Here is a 17,214-nt window from a genome sequence, read left to right as displayed (position 1 = left end):
GAAGATGGATGCCATAAATGATATGTAAGTGTGAGTTATTTTTGAGTCTAGATAGGACAATGGTTCTCAATTTTGAGTGTGCTTAAGAATCATCTGGTGAGGTTATTAAAAAGGCAGACTCGGGGACCTATCCTCAGTGAACTGACCCTGCTTTAGTAGGTATAGCCCGGCAATCTGTGTTTTAAACAAGTAACCTAAGTGATTCCAGTGCAAGTAGCACTCAAAGGACTTTAAAAACTATGGCCACCTTGAAGATTAGAGCATTCCTAGTCAAGGATCAGAATTCAATACCTGCTTACATCTTTCTGTTTCACTTCCTCAGATGTTAATAAAAATAATAATTATCTCATTGGGTTCTTATAAAGACTAAACAAGTTAAGACTGTACCATTGTTCATCATCATCTTCATCAGCAACATCATCATTGACACAAAAAATAATAGAAAAACCACTCAAGTGTGTTCACTCTGTGCCAGGCACTGGTCCAAGTGCTTACATATATTAGTTCATTTAATCTTCAACATGTGCACATATATTCAGAAGGACAAACTGAATTATACTACAGAATAAATATGATGTTATATTCCCATAATTAAAAATTAATAACAGGAAGATCGCATCATCAACAAAACTCTATAAAAATTGCTGACTGAGACTGTCAGTCTCTCTGTGAGTGCTATGTGTGTGTACCTGAGAGAGATATGTGCATCTGTACAGAGTCTATCAATCTTGTCTCGATTGTTTTTTCTAGTCAGCAGCCTTATCTTTACTTTTATTCCACTCAATCTCTTCTTGTCATTTTCCCTTTCTGTTTGAAAATAACTATGCCCAAGTCTGCAAAGTGTTGCCTTTCCATTCCATTTCTTGTTGTAAAGAGTTTGTGACACTCTGGGAGATGGACAAGCTATAACAATAATGGTGGTGGATTGTTTTGACTTATAGAGAATCTAAGGAGAGAAAATGTCCCCACACAGGAAAGTGACAAGGCAGACCTCAATAGTTCTAAATTATGGGGTCAGTGATAGGTATGGTCTGTCCCATTCTCTGTTTCGGTTTCAGAGAATGCCAAACACACACCTGGATGCTAGAAGCAGAAGGAAAACCACACTGTGAAGGATAAGATGAAAATTTGTTTTTGCTAAAAACCTACCTGTGAAATGAAACTGGGATGATTGGGCACTTTTGTTGAATTAAAAAAAGTTCAACCATAGTGAAAAGGGAGGCCCTTGGAAGTATATCCATGATACAGTGTATGGTGCAGTTTCAGTAATAGAGAATTTGATCCCCATAACTTTCAGTCCCAATATTTCATTACCCAATTCCAGGTATTCAAATGGAGCTACTCTCTCTTTTGTATATGCACCTCATGTATTTTATCTCTGTTTTTAAACTCATCTAAAATTCTCTTTGCCTGCTTCTAGTCTCATGCACGTCCAAATTCTAACTTCCCATTAATGTAGGGATTTGAAAGCTGAATGCATGTGGAGAGAATCCATAAACCTGCTGAACTGAATTACAGTGGGATGTGCTTATGAATTCTGGAAGTGAGAAATGATCATCTTCACCAGATGATAAGGGCCTCTGACCTCCCACCTAAAACTAGTAAGAATTACTGCAACCTAGAGCCTAGGTTATGGGCCACTTTCTCCACAAAGATGTCCCACAAGTCAAGGTCTATAGCTAGAAATTCCCTGAGGGCAAAATCAATACCATTTCTTACCTAATTCCTCCAAGAGATCATAAATGTTTTAGCATCAAGGAGAACATTTTATTTATTCTAGAATTCTCAGTACCTATAGACAGTAGGGCTCATGTTCCTTAACTTATCATTTATTTTCATACAACACTTATCAGAGGCTTTGCCCTTGGTAGAGGATTTACAAATATTTATGATTGGATGAAACTTTGTATCAAAAGAATAAAGCAAATATATTAAGAAAGCATCTAAGAAATATCCTATTCTCCTAATATTTTGAGTTTGTTCTGTGTTATAGGTTGAATTACGTCCCCCCAAAACAGATGTTCAAACCCTAACTTCTGGTCCTATGAATGTGATCCTATTTGGAAATTGGATCTTTGGAGATGTTATTAGTTAAGATGAAGCCAGACTGAATTATGGTGGCTCCTAACCCGATATAACCAGTGTCCGTATAAGATAGAAAATTTAGACACGTTCAGTAGGAGAGAGGAAGTCAGAGAGAGAAGAGCATGACATGATGGAGGCAAAGACTAAATTCTGCCACAAGCCAAAGAATGCCATGTATTGTAGCAAGCCGTCACCAGAGCTCTAGAGAACAGAACAGAAGCATGGCCCTGCTGACAGCTTGATTTGGACTTCTAGCCTCCAGAACTACGACACAATACATTTCTGTTATTTTAAGCCACACACTTTGTGGTATTTTGTTACAGCCACTAGGACTTTAAGGCACTGTAACACCAAATGGAAATGTATTTGTTCTCATGAGAATTTGAAAAAAAAATTCCTCTTTTTACAAAATACAACGAATCGTTCAGTTACAACAATGTGCACATTTCTTTTTACTATTCTAGTATTTTAGTAGTATTTTAGGATGAAGCAAAATGTTGACAACAAAGAATGAAAATGGAAATCCTTTCAAGTGAATTTACATAATGATTCCTGGAAAAAAACTCTATACCTATGCTATATATTATACATACACACATATGTTGCACACATAGGTGTGTGTGCATGTAATTAAGTTCATCATGAGTGGGAGAAAGTAAAACTTACATATTTAAGTTGTGGCCATGAGGAAACACACATAATTGAGGAAGGAAGGCAAATGGGTAGCATTGTCTTTCTTCTGTACCCCCTTCCAAGTAAGATCTGGGATTTCTCTAGCCGCCGCCTCCTCTTATCCTCTAACCTCCTTCTCGAGTGTTTACCGCCCATACATGTTTATCCCTTACCTCTTGTCTTAGTTTGCCAGGGACTCTTTGGTAAATACCATGCATTGCTTGGCTTAAGGAACAGGAACTTATTGTCTTATGGTTTTGGAGGTTAAGAATCTTAAAATCAAGGTCTTGATAGACCATGCTTTCTCCCAGAGGCTTGGTGAAATCCTTGGGGTTCCCTGGCCAGCATCTCTGCATCTATCACACAGAAATCTGCTTCTTCTTGTGTCTGCTTCTCTTGTTTTTCTGCTGATTTCAGGTTGCTCCTGACTTCAACTGACCAATTGCGTCCAAATTTCCTGGCTTTGCAAGGCCTGCAGTCATTTGGAATAAGGCCCAACCTGATTCAATTTGACCTCCTCTAAAAAGGTTCTTCTGAATTCTTATTCATAAATGAGTCCACAACTTAACTGAAAATAACATCTTCAAAGGTCATATTTGCAAATTTGATCACACCCACAGGAGTGGCAGATTAATACTTGAAACTGTCTTCATGGGGTACAGGATTCAAATCCTGTAACCTCCTGACCTGGCTGCCATAGCAGTGCCTGAAAAGCCTATGTGACCTTACACAGCTGCTGATACCCCCTACCCCCAAAGGGGGCATGGCTAGGAGTTGAAAATAGCACTTAGAAATTTTATGTAATGACTCCTTAGGCTAATCTCTGATCTGAACATCTAGGCCATAACTTATCTATCTTATCTATCTCACTTTTGACAAGTTATAGCATCCTGTCCCATGGTATTGCTAGAACTGTTACTTGACATTACTATTAAAATCTTTATATAATTACGTCTTGCCTCTCCAGGCAGATTGTAAAATCTTTGAGTGGAGCACCATACCATAAACTATTTTCTATCATCCAGAATACTAAGTACAAAGCTCTACCTGCATTAGGGTTTAAAAATCCTTTAATACCTTATTTCACTTTCTAATATGATTTCTTGTGCATTTTATACTTTAGCCAAAAGATACCACATCCTATTTCCTATATTAATATAGTCTTTCAAATTCAAATATATGTTTTTCTTATTATAAAATCAATGGGGAAGCAGACTTGGCCCAATGGATAGGGTGTCTACCTACCACATGGGAGGTCTGCAGTTCAAACCCCGGGCCTCCTTGACCCGTGTGGAGCTGGCCCACATGGAGCGCTGATGCGCGCAAGGAGTGCCATGCCACACAGGGGTGTCCCCCGCGTAGGGGATCCCCACGCGCAAGGAGTGCGCCCTGTAAGGAGAGACGCCCAGCGCGAAAGAAAGTGCAGCCTGCCCAAGAATGGTGCCGCACACACGGAGAGCTGACACAACAAGATGAAGCAACAAAAAGAAACAAAGATTCCCAGTATGGCTGATAAGGATAGAAGCAGTCACAGAAGAACACACAGAGAATGAACACAGAGAGCAGACAATGTATTCATTGTAGAAAACTGTGAAAAAATACACAGAAAGTAATGGAAAGCACTTGTAAACCTACCACCCAAAGGTCATTACTTTAGCAAATTAGAATATTACTATTAATCCTTTTTTACCTAGGTGTATTTTTACTTTTATAAAACTGGTATCCAGCTTCATAATCAACATTTTTATTATATTATATAAACATTATATTATAAGCATTTTCCCATGTTACTAAATATTCTCCAGAAATATATTTTCTATGTTTCATCCTATCAAAATTCCATAAAGCATTTAATCATTGGCCTACAATTATTTACTTGATTAGTAGAAAATTTGTTAAAATATGCTGTAACATACAATTTTGACCATAAAGAACTGTTCATAGCTTTGATTATTAAACAGATTGCTAGAAGATGAAATACTGATGCTTCTGATGTGTCTTGCGAAATTGCTTTCCAGAAGTGTGTCACAATTGGGATCCTGCCAGCTGTAAAGAGAATGCCAGTCTCACTGTATGCTCACCACAACTGAACACCATTGAGCTTTTCAATCTTTGACATTTTGATAACATCATTCATTTATGCATTTTGCCTTTGCTCTTCTTGTTACTACCTATGCCCACCATGCAGTCTCTTGTTCTCCATTTGTTTAAAACTACCTTCGAGGCCAATTGCAAATAATCCCCACATTTCTGAAGCCATCTGTATAAATTGCTTTCTTCATTTCGCACAGAGATACATTTACATTTCTATTATAGCATGTATTATAGTCTGGCTTCTATGATATTTAGTTGTATGACTTTCTCCTCGGCTATAATAAAAGTTATAAAAGGGAGTAGCTTTTAGTCAACCGTTTCTTTCTCCCTAATACTACAATGCCATGTAACATTTTGGACATTTAAAACTTGAGATAATAATCAAGTAACTTTCAATTTCTATAAAAAGTTTTGATCTTTGTATTTGTTAAAAAATTCATTTAGTGTCTACTCTGTGTCAAATACTAGTTAAGGAAATAGCAAATAAATGATAAGTAAAATTAGAAATGATCTCTGCCCTCGAGGACATTTCATTCATGGGTGAGGCAGACAAAGTCAACCAAATTAATGTGAAATTATAACCAGGTGATATCAAGGAAAGGTATGCATGCAATTTAGTTATGGAGCCTCTACTGAGGAATGACACTGGAGATGAGTGTGTGGGAGAGGAAAGTATGTGGAGAAGGAACCCAGAGTCAATACATCCATTCCCTAATCTGACCACTGGATCTCTCCTCTCCTCCAACCAGGACGACCTACTCAGGTTGACTTCAGTGTGATCCTGCACATACAAAAACTGACAAATCCATCCTAACAAATATCCAAGAACCACTCAAGAATATTAAAGAAGAGCTTCACTCTGGCTATTCTTTTGAGGATAGAATTTTATCCATAATCATCCCACTTCCTTGCTCCTCAGAGTAAGCATCCACAAAATGCTCTGAATGACCAGAATGCATTTGTTCACTGTCCTTTATCAACTGAGGAAAAAACCTTCCTGCTTCTTTGTCTGGCCCATGTCCTAGTCTGAGTCTTTGTCCTTTTTCAGTATTAGCTGCCACATACCAGACTCAGAACGAATCAATACAATACCCTAAGCTTCCCAGGCAGGGATTCAAGGTATTCCAATAATTAAGCAACAATGTGTGTGCAGAAAAGGCAATATCCCCAACGATTAGTGTTAGATTTAATTAATTACCTCTAAAATAAAATGACACATAAACTTTGTAATTCAGAATAATTCTTAATTAAGGAACATTTGACAGATAGGAAAGAGAAAAGAGATGGAAATTGCTGATTAAGATAGGGAATTAAGCATCTCATTGAAGATATTAGCAAGCTCTGCTGTGTATTTATTTAATTTTCAGGGCATTCAGTGCACCAAAATTCAAAACAAATGCAGAGGGTATTTCAATGAAACATATGTGCATTTTCCAAGTTTAATGTAAAAGTGTGCCTTTGCAGCTAAAATGACAGCCACGCTTTTATACCTCTGATCACACAAGTAGGAAAGGGAACCAGTTGGCTAGTGAGTGACAACATTGATTGACTTTCTAAGAAAAGAGAAAAGCTATACAGACCTAACTACTTAATGCAGACCTGCTTCATAAGATGTGTAACACTCTTCCCATCATTGACATTTGATGAAGTTTCATAGTTATCACATGTGCCTGACATTTGGAGGAGCCAAGTTGTATTTTGAGCGATTCCATTTCATTCTGATAAACCAGCCAAGCAAAAATGGCCTGTGGAATCTTGGAAAACAGAAGATACAACTTAGCAAATAAAGCAGAAAAGTTATCTGCAAGCATGGTACCTCTGCCAGGTATATTTCATCTGGTTCTGGTCATTTACTTCAAGTACACACACACCCCCAGACCACTACTGCCAATGCCGTATAACGGAGCCTGAGTAAACATAAATGAAAAAGACAAATAAAGGGGAAAATTGATATCAATAATTTTGATTTGGTTTAAGCAGCTTCCTAGTGAAATAAAGTTCAATAATCTATAAAATTTCTACAGAAAAGGAGTTATAATAGATACTAATATTTTAAAACATAAGGTAAGTGTAAACATGATCAAGGATAAATTACCTTTTCCACCAAGGAATTATTGACTTTGGAAATACTCAAAATTCTTTATGAAATACTTCAAAGATTAATTAAAAAAAAATAGTACTTCTTTTCCCAAAATAGAATTGTATAGTAATGAAATAGGTCTGGTATTTGTCCTGGCTCCTGGGGGGATAACCTCTAAATCCTTGGTTTTCTAGCAATAGTAACTCTCTTGTTATTCATGGTGGGTCCATTTATGCTAAAGAGATGACTCCAGGTGGGGGCAGCCTCACCCTCCTCTTAGGGTAGGGGCTGGCCCCACCAGAAACACAACCCATGTAAATAGGGGGTTGGGGGACTGACCTCTAGAGAGAAGAGAGAGACTGAAGACCCTTACAGCCCTTGCCTTATGTGTGCCTTTTTAGTTTCTCTTTATTTGTATCATTTCTCTATAATAAAACTTTAATGTAGGTATAGCTCTTTCATTGAGTTCTGTGAGTTCATCCAGAGAATTAGCTTGCAGAAGATCACCCTTAACCTGTGGAGTCTGGCTTAATCCAGGTCGAGTCAGAATTGAGTTGCTGGTGGAAGTGTGTGAAGTTATCAATCATTTGTATTTGGGTCTAAAGGTGTTGCCGTTTGTGTGAGTATTAAAATAATAGTAATAGCAAAGATGACCATCATCACACTCTGAAATGGGCTAATAAGAGAAAACGTAATCCAGTTTTAAAAATTTAAAATCACTAAAGGAAACAACACAGTCTTTTAGAAAACATCTCTGATAAGCTTTGTTGGAGAAAAACAGATTGGTCTGCATTTCTTAGGTTATTATATACTAAAGAGATTTGGTGACAGTTAAAATTCTAGTTCTGTGCTAACAGACTGATTAAATGCTTTACATTTCCATTATGCACAAGACACATTCCAGTGTTTACTTCCCATTCTATGGTTTCTCATTTTTTGATTTGCACATAATAACATGCATTGTAGGAAACTTGTTATTTTTTTTTTTTATTCTAACATTCACTCTTTTTTGTTCCAAGTTTAAGAATCAGCTATTTTACAAATTCACTTTGATTTTTTTCCTTGACTAGAGTGGCTGCCTGCTGCCACCACCATCTGCTGGGAATTTGAAGTTAACTGTTTAAAATGCTTAAAATGAAAAAAACTTGGAATGAGCTGTACTGTTTGATGATGCTTGACCTACCTTCATAAAGACTGTATTACTTCCTAGACCTTCTAAAGCTCTTGTTAAGATAAACCCATCATATTCAATACCACCAACCAGATATTAAGAATGAGTGAGATTCTGACTTGCTTTTCTCCCACAATTTATGCTCAACCAGGAAGGTATTTAAACCTCTCATTTGAATCTGGTGTGTTGATCCCTAAATAGTTATCACTTGTTCCTGGATTTAAGTTATTTGATGAGCAGGGCATTTCTCAGACTCTTAGCCTAAAAACATGGAAAGTTGCAGCTTCTGGAAAGTTTATTTGCAAGTGATGGAAATGAGTGTATCCATGCCCCCATTCCACACAATCATCTTTGAATTAAGGACAAGCATATAGTATTTAAAAACATTATCCATTTAGGGTCTTCTCTGAAAGAGCCATTCTCTAATCATTTTACTTTCACTCCTTTATTTGTTTGTTTAATTAATGTTACTAAAGAGCTTGAAAACAGCTTAAAGACCATTTGGAAGTTTTCCTTATTAAAATATTTTCTTGCAAACAAATATAAGAATACAAATACAAATTGTACCCTCCAACCCCCAAACATGGAGTTTCCTCATTTAGAATTCCCATTTTCTGCCTAGAATTATTCATTCATTCTTCAAGGGCCACTTCAGATGAGGTTATTCTATGAAGCTGCCTCTCTGTACCACAAACTGAATGAGTAGTATTTGCTCATTAATATTCAGTCTCGATGGGTTGCATCTTAGTTCTCTTTGCAGGCACTGGGTGCTCAGGATCCCATATAAGTAAGATATATCACCATGTTAGGGTAAAGGGAATAATAATGGGAAGATATAAACAATAATTTATTTAGGCAAAGTCCAGTGTGTTATTTAGAGCTTCATTCTACATGAATTTGAATGCTGGGTATTTTATCTGTGTATCATGGGGCTAGTTACCAAGTTATTTAAGCTCTCTATAATTTAACTGTAAAAAGAGAATGATAATGATAGCAGAGTTCTTGGTACATGAAAGGCATTCAAGACCTATTAACATGTAGGAAGTGCAGTGAGGATTAGTAGTATTTAAGTTAATAGTACCACTTTCATGATCCAGGTCCTCTGTTCCATGCTTTCATATTGGTTACTCTAAAAAAATCCTCAGACCATCTACTTTACCCATTCATTCAACGTGTGTTTCCTAAGTGTGCACCGTGTGGCAGATATTGTTCTAAGAGGTAGAAATACAGCAGTTCATAAGCCTAAGTCTAAGATGGCATCACATGTCTGGCATTCAGTGCTGGAAATTGCTGGAGTGGTTCCAGTTCACTCCCACATGCCTTCTCACCCTCCACAGGGCTGGACTGGCTTCCTGCCCTGGTGGCATCAAGGCAACATTGCAAAAGGGCAAACGTGGAGCTGCGAGTCCTCTTAGAGTACAACCAAAGAGGTGTCATTTCTACTGGTCGGAGCAGGTCACAAGTCCAGCCCAAATTAAAGGGGCAGTGGGGAAAGAGCAACAAAGTCACATTGCAAAGAAACAGGCATTTCAAGACAGGAGGAATTTGTGGTCACATTCTGAAATATATCTCCATAAGAATAGTCTAGTCCAGGTAAGAGATAGGTGGCTTACACTTGGATGTGATGTGGGCAGTAAAAAATGGAAATAAGTATATATACCTATAAAAAGAAGCAATATATTATACCTATTTTATTGCCTCTGGAATAAAGCTGGTAAGGGTAAAATGACTTTCCAATATTACACAATTATTAAACCCAGGCATCTGAACCCAAGTAGTCTAGCCACAATTTGTATACTTTTTAATCAATATATTCCACCACTTCTCTTGTAATGACATATTAACAGGAGAGAACAGTAAACAAATCATTGTGAAGCAGACTTGGCCCAGTGGTTAGGGCGTCCGTCTACTACATGGGAAACCCTGGGCCTCCGTGACCCGTGTGGAGCTGGCCCATGCACAGTGCTGATGCGCGTAAGGAATGTCCTGCCACGCAGGGGTGTCCCCCATGTAGGGGGATCCCACACGCAAGGAGTGCACCCCATAAGGAGAGCTGCCCAGCAGGAAAGAAAGTGCACCTAAGTGCACCTAAGAATGGTGCCACCCACATGGAGAGCTGATGCAACAAAAAGAAACACATATTCCCGTGCCGCTGACAACAACAGAAGTGGACAAAGAAGATGACGCAGCAAATAGACACAGAGAACAGACAACCGGGGTCGGGGGGAAGGGAAGAGAAATAAATAAATCTTAAAAAAAAACAAAAACAAAAACATTGCAAGCTAATAGATTTGCCACAGTATAAGTAGAAAAGTAGTTTGTAAACCAGGAAGTCTGTATTCCCATTGTATTTTGCATAACTATTATTGTGGTTATCAAAATGCACTGGAGTTACCTGCTCAGGTATCCCTCTGGCCCACTAGAATGAAAGCTTCTTTGGTACGAGTACAGGATCCAGATCATTTGTGCATACCCAGGGCCTAAGCCAGTGGCTAGATGGCTCAAAGCAAACTTAACTATTACTGAATAAGTTACTGAATTCAAATGTTGCAACATTAGGGTATTTTCTGCCTTGAGCAATGAAAGGTTACATATTTTAAAATTTGTATTTTTTGTGGTAAAATGATCTCAAGGAATTTTTTTGGGAAGAAAAACCTAACATATATAAAATACACCAGCAAAGTCTACTTTGAAAAAATCAATAATGACCATAAAAGAGCCATTTATTGTACTATGATTTAGAAAGGAAACTGGTTGATCCCTGAAACAGGGTTTTTTTCATGTCTATTTTTTTATTGCAAGTTTAAAAAATCAGAACTTATTTATAATGGCCTATTTGTAGAGCAATGGTTATGAAGACTTAAGCTATTCTACAAACACAAGACTCTGCATGTAAATTAAAATCTCAAGGACATGAAACCAGTTATTCTAATACCAAAAATAGCTGGTAAACTGAACTGAGAAATCTAAAGAAGAAGAGCATTAAGTAGCCTGGGTAACAACACAATTACTTTGTGATTCTATTCCAGGAAAATTCATAAAATAAATTCATATGAATTTGTTCTCGTTAGCTACTGTGTATTGCCAAGGCAGGTAAGAGTGGATGCTGTACAGATGAAATTTGTGAGAGTCATTTATCTCTGCCTGTCCTAATGACAGGAAATACTCTAATTCCAAAGTATATATAAATGAATAATATCCTTCAGCAGGGGGAGAACATCTTTGAGCTATCAAGGCAAAACCACGGCTGGCCTTCATGAAAAGGCAGGTGACAGCACCCATTCTACCGATGCTCATGTCATCTTTATATATGCACAGCACCATCCTGTAATTTTAGGATGTGAACAAAACAGGTCCTCTACATCCCAGTTTGCTTTTTCTCATACGTCAAGTAGCCCGCTAGAGAAAAATGTAGGAATTATCCCATTTTGCCCCACTGGGCAAAGGTAGTATAAGAGTAGTCACCAAACCAGGGTTCAGTTCATGCTTTAGGGCTTTTCCCATCAGAAACAAATACCAAGGTGTTCCAATTTTTTTCATCCAGACTTTCCCAAATGACTAGGAAATAAAAATCACCAACTTGTCTGAAGGAAGATAAGCTTGCTTTAGACATCAAGCTTGCTTTCCCAACGTCAGCCTCCAGAGATAATGATTCCAAGTTCCTATTTGTAACTTTATTGCCAACTATGATTATGTTGAAAATTCACAAAAGACTGGGCGTATTTCTATTCCCCATTCTAGTGTAAGTTTGAAAATGGATTTAAATGCTTAAAGCACTACAGAAAAAGACACTGTGCTCCCTAACCTACGAAAACTCGCCAAAACATGTTGAAAAAAAACCAACACAGTTCTGTCTCGAGTACTATGCTAATGAAAATGTGTAACTTTTACATAGCTTGGTTAAGAAAAAGCAATTCACAAGAATGATGCAAGACCAGCTGAATTTATATTTGCAACACTAACAAATAATATTCTTCTTTTGAAATATAAAGGCTTGTGAAAAGAGTGTCCTACATCACCAGCCCCTTGAGGAGCTGTAGATAAACAACAAAATAATTACATCCCTAGAGATGAAATACAACTAGTTGTCTTCCTGAGAGAGCCCTTGTTTTGATATTAGAGAAGAATGAATTTTATTGGTATTTCAAAGGAAAGACTGCACAGAAGCAGGCTGCAATAAAAACTGACATACAGATTAAAAAGACAATTAAATATTAATGAAGCCAAGCCCACTTACAAATCAAATGTTGAGGAAAAGAGACATCTTCTTCCAGAGAAAGTTGGTTTCACTCATCACGTTCTATTACTTTAAAGCAACAAATCTGTTTGTGTCACTGCACACTAAGCAACACGTTTTGAATAATATGAACCTGGCCTTTGAATACTAAATAATGTATAACTGTGATATTTCTGCAGTTCCAGGGAAACCTGGAAAATATCTTGGATGAGAATTTAAATTTAAAAGAACAAATGTTTTCCTCTGATAACTGTTACTGGGTTCACACTGGGTCCCAAAAACTGCTGAGGGTGTGGTGGTGTCTATCTAACACTGGGTAAAGGGAGGCTACATATAGCTAACTGAAGTATCTTCCAAGGAAGTAATTTTTATATTAAAATGACTTTTATTATAAACACAACTCTGCAAATCGATTCAGCATAATGCTAATACACAGAAAGCTTAGACTTATTTAAGAAGACATAGGTGATGACCTAAATTATTTAAGACCATGGACAGTCATAAATAAAATAGAAGACTTCTCTACATGGAAATTTAAATATTATTCTGAGCAAAAACTACATGGTTGGTCTGGAAATCACAGAATATTTTCCACAGAAGTTTGCTTAGAAGATCACTATTTTTATTCAAAACTTCACTGATCTCACCTTCCATTTTCAGTTGTAAATAACAGCTATATTATGGTATAATACACATATCACAAATTCACTTAAAGGGTACAATTTAATGGGTATTCATATATGCACAGCATTGTGGAATAACTATAATCAATTTAAACATTTTTATCACCCCTCCAAAAAATTCCCATACCAATTAACAATCACTCCCTCTTCTTTCCACTTATTCCCTCCTGCCCCTGGCCCCCACCCTAGGAAAAAACAATTTACATCCTGTTCTTATAGAGTTTATTACTCTGGATATTTCATATAAATAGTAATAAAACATGTTCTTTTGTTATTAGATTTTTTCTTTTAGCATAAAGTTTTCAAGGATCTTCCATGTTATAACATGTATCAGTACTTCACTCATTTTTTAAAAACATATAGCATTTTTTATTAAGATATACTTTGCATTACATAAAATTCACCATTTTAAACTGTACATTTTAATGTTTCAGTATATTCCTATTCATTCCTTTTTATTATCAAATAATATTCTATTGAATGGATATACCACATTTATTTCTCCATTTACCAGTAGATGGACTTTTGGGTTATTTCCCACCTTCCTTTTCTTTTCTTTTCCTTTTTAAATTAGAGACATTGTAGGTTTATAGAAAACTCATTCATAAAATACAGAGTTCCCATATATCACCCTATTATTAACACTTTGCATTAGTGTGGTACATTTGTTTCAATTCATGAAGGAAAGATTTTATTGTTGTACTATTAATTATAGTCTACAATTTACAATAAAGTTCACTTTATTACACAGTCTGCTGCTCCTGTTTTTATTTTTATTCTAGTAACATATATACAACCTAAAATTTCTCCTTTTAACCACATTCAAATATAGAATTCAGCACTGTTAATTACATTCACAAAGTGTGACTATCACCATTATCAATTAAGAAAACTTTATGATCAACCCAAAAAGAAACTGTACAGTTTAAGCACTACCCCCATTCCCTAGCCCACTCTGTCCCCTGGTAAGCTATATTCCAGATTCTTACTCTATTAGTTTTCTTAGGCTTATTATTTCATATCAGTAGATTATGATAGTTACCCTTTTGTGTCTGATTTATTTTACACAACAATGTGCCTTCAATATTCATTCATGATGCTGTTACATGTATCAGAACTTCATTACTTTTTAAAGCTGAAAAAAATTCATTGCATGTGTATAATATATCTATTCATTGGTTGATGGGTACATGGGTTGATTCCACTATTTTTGCAATTGTGAATAATGCCACGATGAACATTGGTGTGCAAATATCTGTTTGAGTCCCTGCTTTCAAAGCTTTTGGGTATATACTTGAAATGGGATTGCTGGGTCATATGATAATTCTATACTTAACTCTCTAAGAAACCATAAACTGTCTTGGACAGTGGCTATCCCAATTTACATTCCCACCAACAGAGGGGTCTGCCTCTTTCTACACATTTTCTCCAACACTTGTGATTTTCTTTATAATAGTAGCCATTCTTGTGGGTATGAAATGGTATCTCACAGTGTTTTGATTTGCATTTCCTTAATATCTAATGAGGCTGAGTATCTTTTCATGTGTTTTGGGGCCATTTGTGTATCTTTGGAAAAGTCTATTCAAGTCTTTTGCCCATTATTGATAAGTCGAAGGATTTCTCTATATATTCTGGATATTAAACCCTTATTAGGTATGTGGTTTCCAGATATTTTCTCTTTTTACTTTCATGATAAAGTCCTTTGATGCACAAATGTTTTTAATTTTCATGAGATCTCATTTATCTATTTTTTCTTCTGTCACTCATGCTTTGGATATGAGTATGAAAACCCATTGCCAAACAAAAGGCACTGAAGATGCTGCCCTTTATTTTCTTCTAGGAGATCTATAGTCCTAATTCTTAATATTTAGGTCTATGATTCATTTTGAGTTGGTTGTTGTATAAGGTGTGAGGTAAAGGTCTATCTTCATTCTTTTGTGCATGGATATCCAGTTTTCTCAACACAACTTGTTAAGGAGACTATTCTTTTCCTAGTGAATGGACTCAGCACCCTTGTCAAAAATCAGTTGGCTAGAAATGTGAGGGTTTTCTGACCTCACAGTTCAATCACATTGTTTTATATTTCTGTCCTTGTTCCAGTACCATGCTGTTTTGATTATTATGGTTTTGTAATAAGTTTTAAGATCAGGAAGTGTGAATCCTCCAACATTGTTCTTCTTTTTCCAGATGGCTTTGCCTGTTAGGGGCCTTTTTAAATTTCCTACACTGCTTAAGCAAATATCAAGAAACGGGTTGGCTAAAACAATGGTAATTTATTAGCTTACACTTTTGAGGCAAAAACAAAGTCCAAATGAAGGCACCACCAAGGTGATGCTTTCTCCTCAAAGGCCGAGGTGTTCTGAGCAATCCTTCGCCCCTATGTCACATGGTAAAGCACATGACAGCATCTCCTGGTCTCTCCTTTCTCCAGGTTTCAGCAATTTCAACTTCTTACTTATTGGGGCTTTCTCTAATTTCTGAATTCATTCTGCTTATGAAGGATTCCAGTAATAAGATTAAGATCCATCTTGACTGGGCTGAGCTACACACACCGTAACTGAAGAAACCTCATCACAAGGTCTTACTTCCAATGGGCTCACATCGACATGAATCAATTAGATTTAAGAACATGTTTTTCTGGGGGATGCACAGAGCTTCTAACACTACAGAGCCCAGGGACCCTTATCCTTTCATATAAATAATGCATTGAATCTGTAAATTGCTTTGGGTAGAATTGACATCTTAAAACAAATTTTGGTATTCCAATCCATGAACATCAAATGACTTCCATTTATTTAGGTCTTCTTTGAGTTCTTTTAACAATGCCTTATAGTTTTATGTGTATAATTCTTTTACATCCTTGGTTAGACATATTTCTAGATATTCTTTTAGTTGATACAGTAAATGGAATTTTTTTTTCTTGATTTCTTCTTTGGACTGTTCATTAGTATTATCTAGAAACACTACTGATGTTTGCTTGTTATCTTACACATGGCCACATTGCTGAATTCATTTACTAGTTCTGGTAGCTTTGGTTAAGTATATGGAAAATTATATCATCTGTAAATAAGGAAAATTTTTCCTTCTTCTTTTCCAATTTGAATGTCTTTAATTTCTTTCTCTTGCTTTATCACTCGAGCTAGAACTTCCAGTACAATGTTGAATAACATCATGACAATGGGCATCCTTGTTTTGTTTCTGATCTTAGAGGGCAAGTTTTCAGTCTTTCACCTTGAATATGATGAGTTTTTCATATGTGCCCTTCATCATGCTGAGGAAGTTTCTTTCTGTTCCTTGTTTTCTAAGTGGCTGTATCAAGAAGGGATGATGGATATTTTCAAATATCTTTTCAGCATCAATTGAGATAATCATGTGTTTTTCCTTTGGTATGTTAATGTGGTATATTACATTAATTTATTTTATGTTGAAATACCCTTGCATACCTAGGATGACTCCCACTTGACCTTGATGTATAATTCATTTGATGTGATTCAGTTTACTAGCTTTTTTTTTTTTTTTTGAGGAATTTTACATCAATATTCAAAAGGGATATTAGTCTGCAGTTTTCATTTCTTGTGGTATCTTGCTTTGGTGTGAAGGTGATCTCAACCTCATAGAATAAGTTAGGCAGTGTTTTCTCCTTAATTTTTTGGAAGATTTTGAGCAGGATAGGTGTTAATTCTTCTTGGAATGCTTAGTAAAATTCACTTGTGAAGTAATCTGGTCCTTGGCTTTTCTTTGTTGCAAGGATTTTGATGATTGATTCAATCTCTTTGCTAGATATTGATTTGTTGAGATCTTCAGTTTCTTCTTGTGCCATTATATGTAGTTTGTACATTTCTAGCAATTTGTCCATTTCATCTAAGTTATCAAATTTCTTTATATACAGTTGTCCATAGTATCCCTTTATAGTCTTTTTTATTTCTGTGGGGTCAATAATAATGTACCTTTTTTCATTTTTTATTTCAATCATTTGTGTCCTCTCCCTGTTTTATTTTGTCAGTTTAGCTAAAGGCTTGTTCATTTTATTGATCTCTTTAAAGAACCACCTTTTGGTTTTGTTGATTCTATTGCTTTTTTTATTTTATTTTTATTCCTCTATTTCATTTTTCTCCATCTCAATCTTTATTTTTTTATTTTTTATTTTTTTATGAAAATTATTTATTTATTTTTAAAAATTACATTCAAGAAA

The 17,214-nt window shown here is 36.1% G+C and overlaps 1 protein-coding gene across 18 annotated transcripts in view; it reads right to left on the bottom strand.

The window, feature by feature from the left end:
* CNTN4 (contactin 4) overlaps positions 1–17,214 on the bottom strand; it is a 936,745-nt gene that overhangs the window by 383,085 nt on the left and 536,446 nt on the right. The gene's annotated exons all lie outside the window — the stretch shown is intronic.

Source organism: Dasypus novemcinctus, chromosome 26, assembly GCF_030445035.2.
Source record: "Dasypus novemcinctus isolate mDasNov1 chromosome 26, mDasNov1.1.hap2, whole genome shotgun sequence".
NCBI lineage: Eukaryota > Metazoa > Chordata > Mammalia > Cingulata > Dasypodidae > Dasypus > Dasypus novemcinctus.
This window is presented reverse-complemented; position numbering and strand designations above follow the sequence as displayed.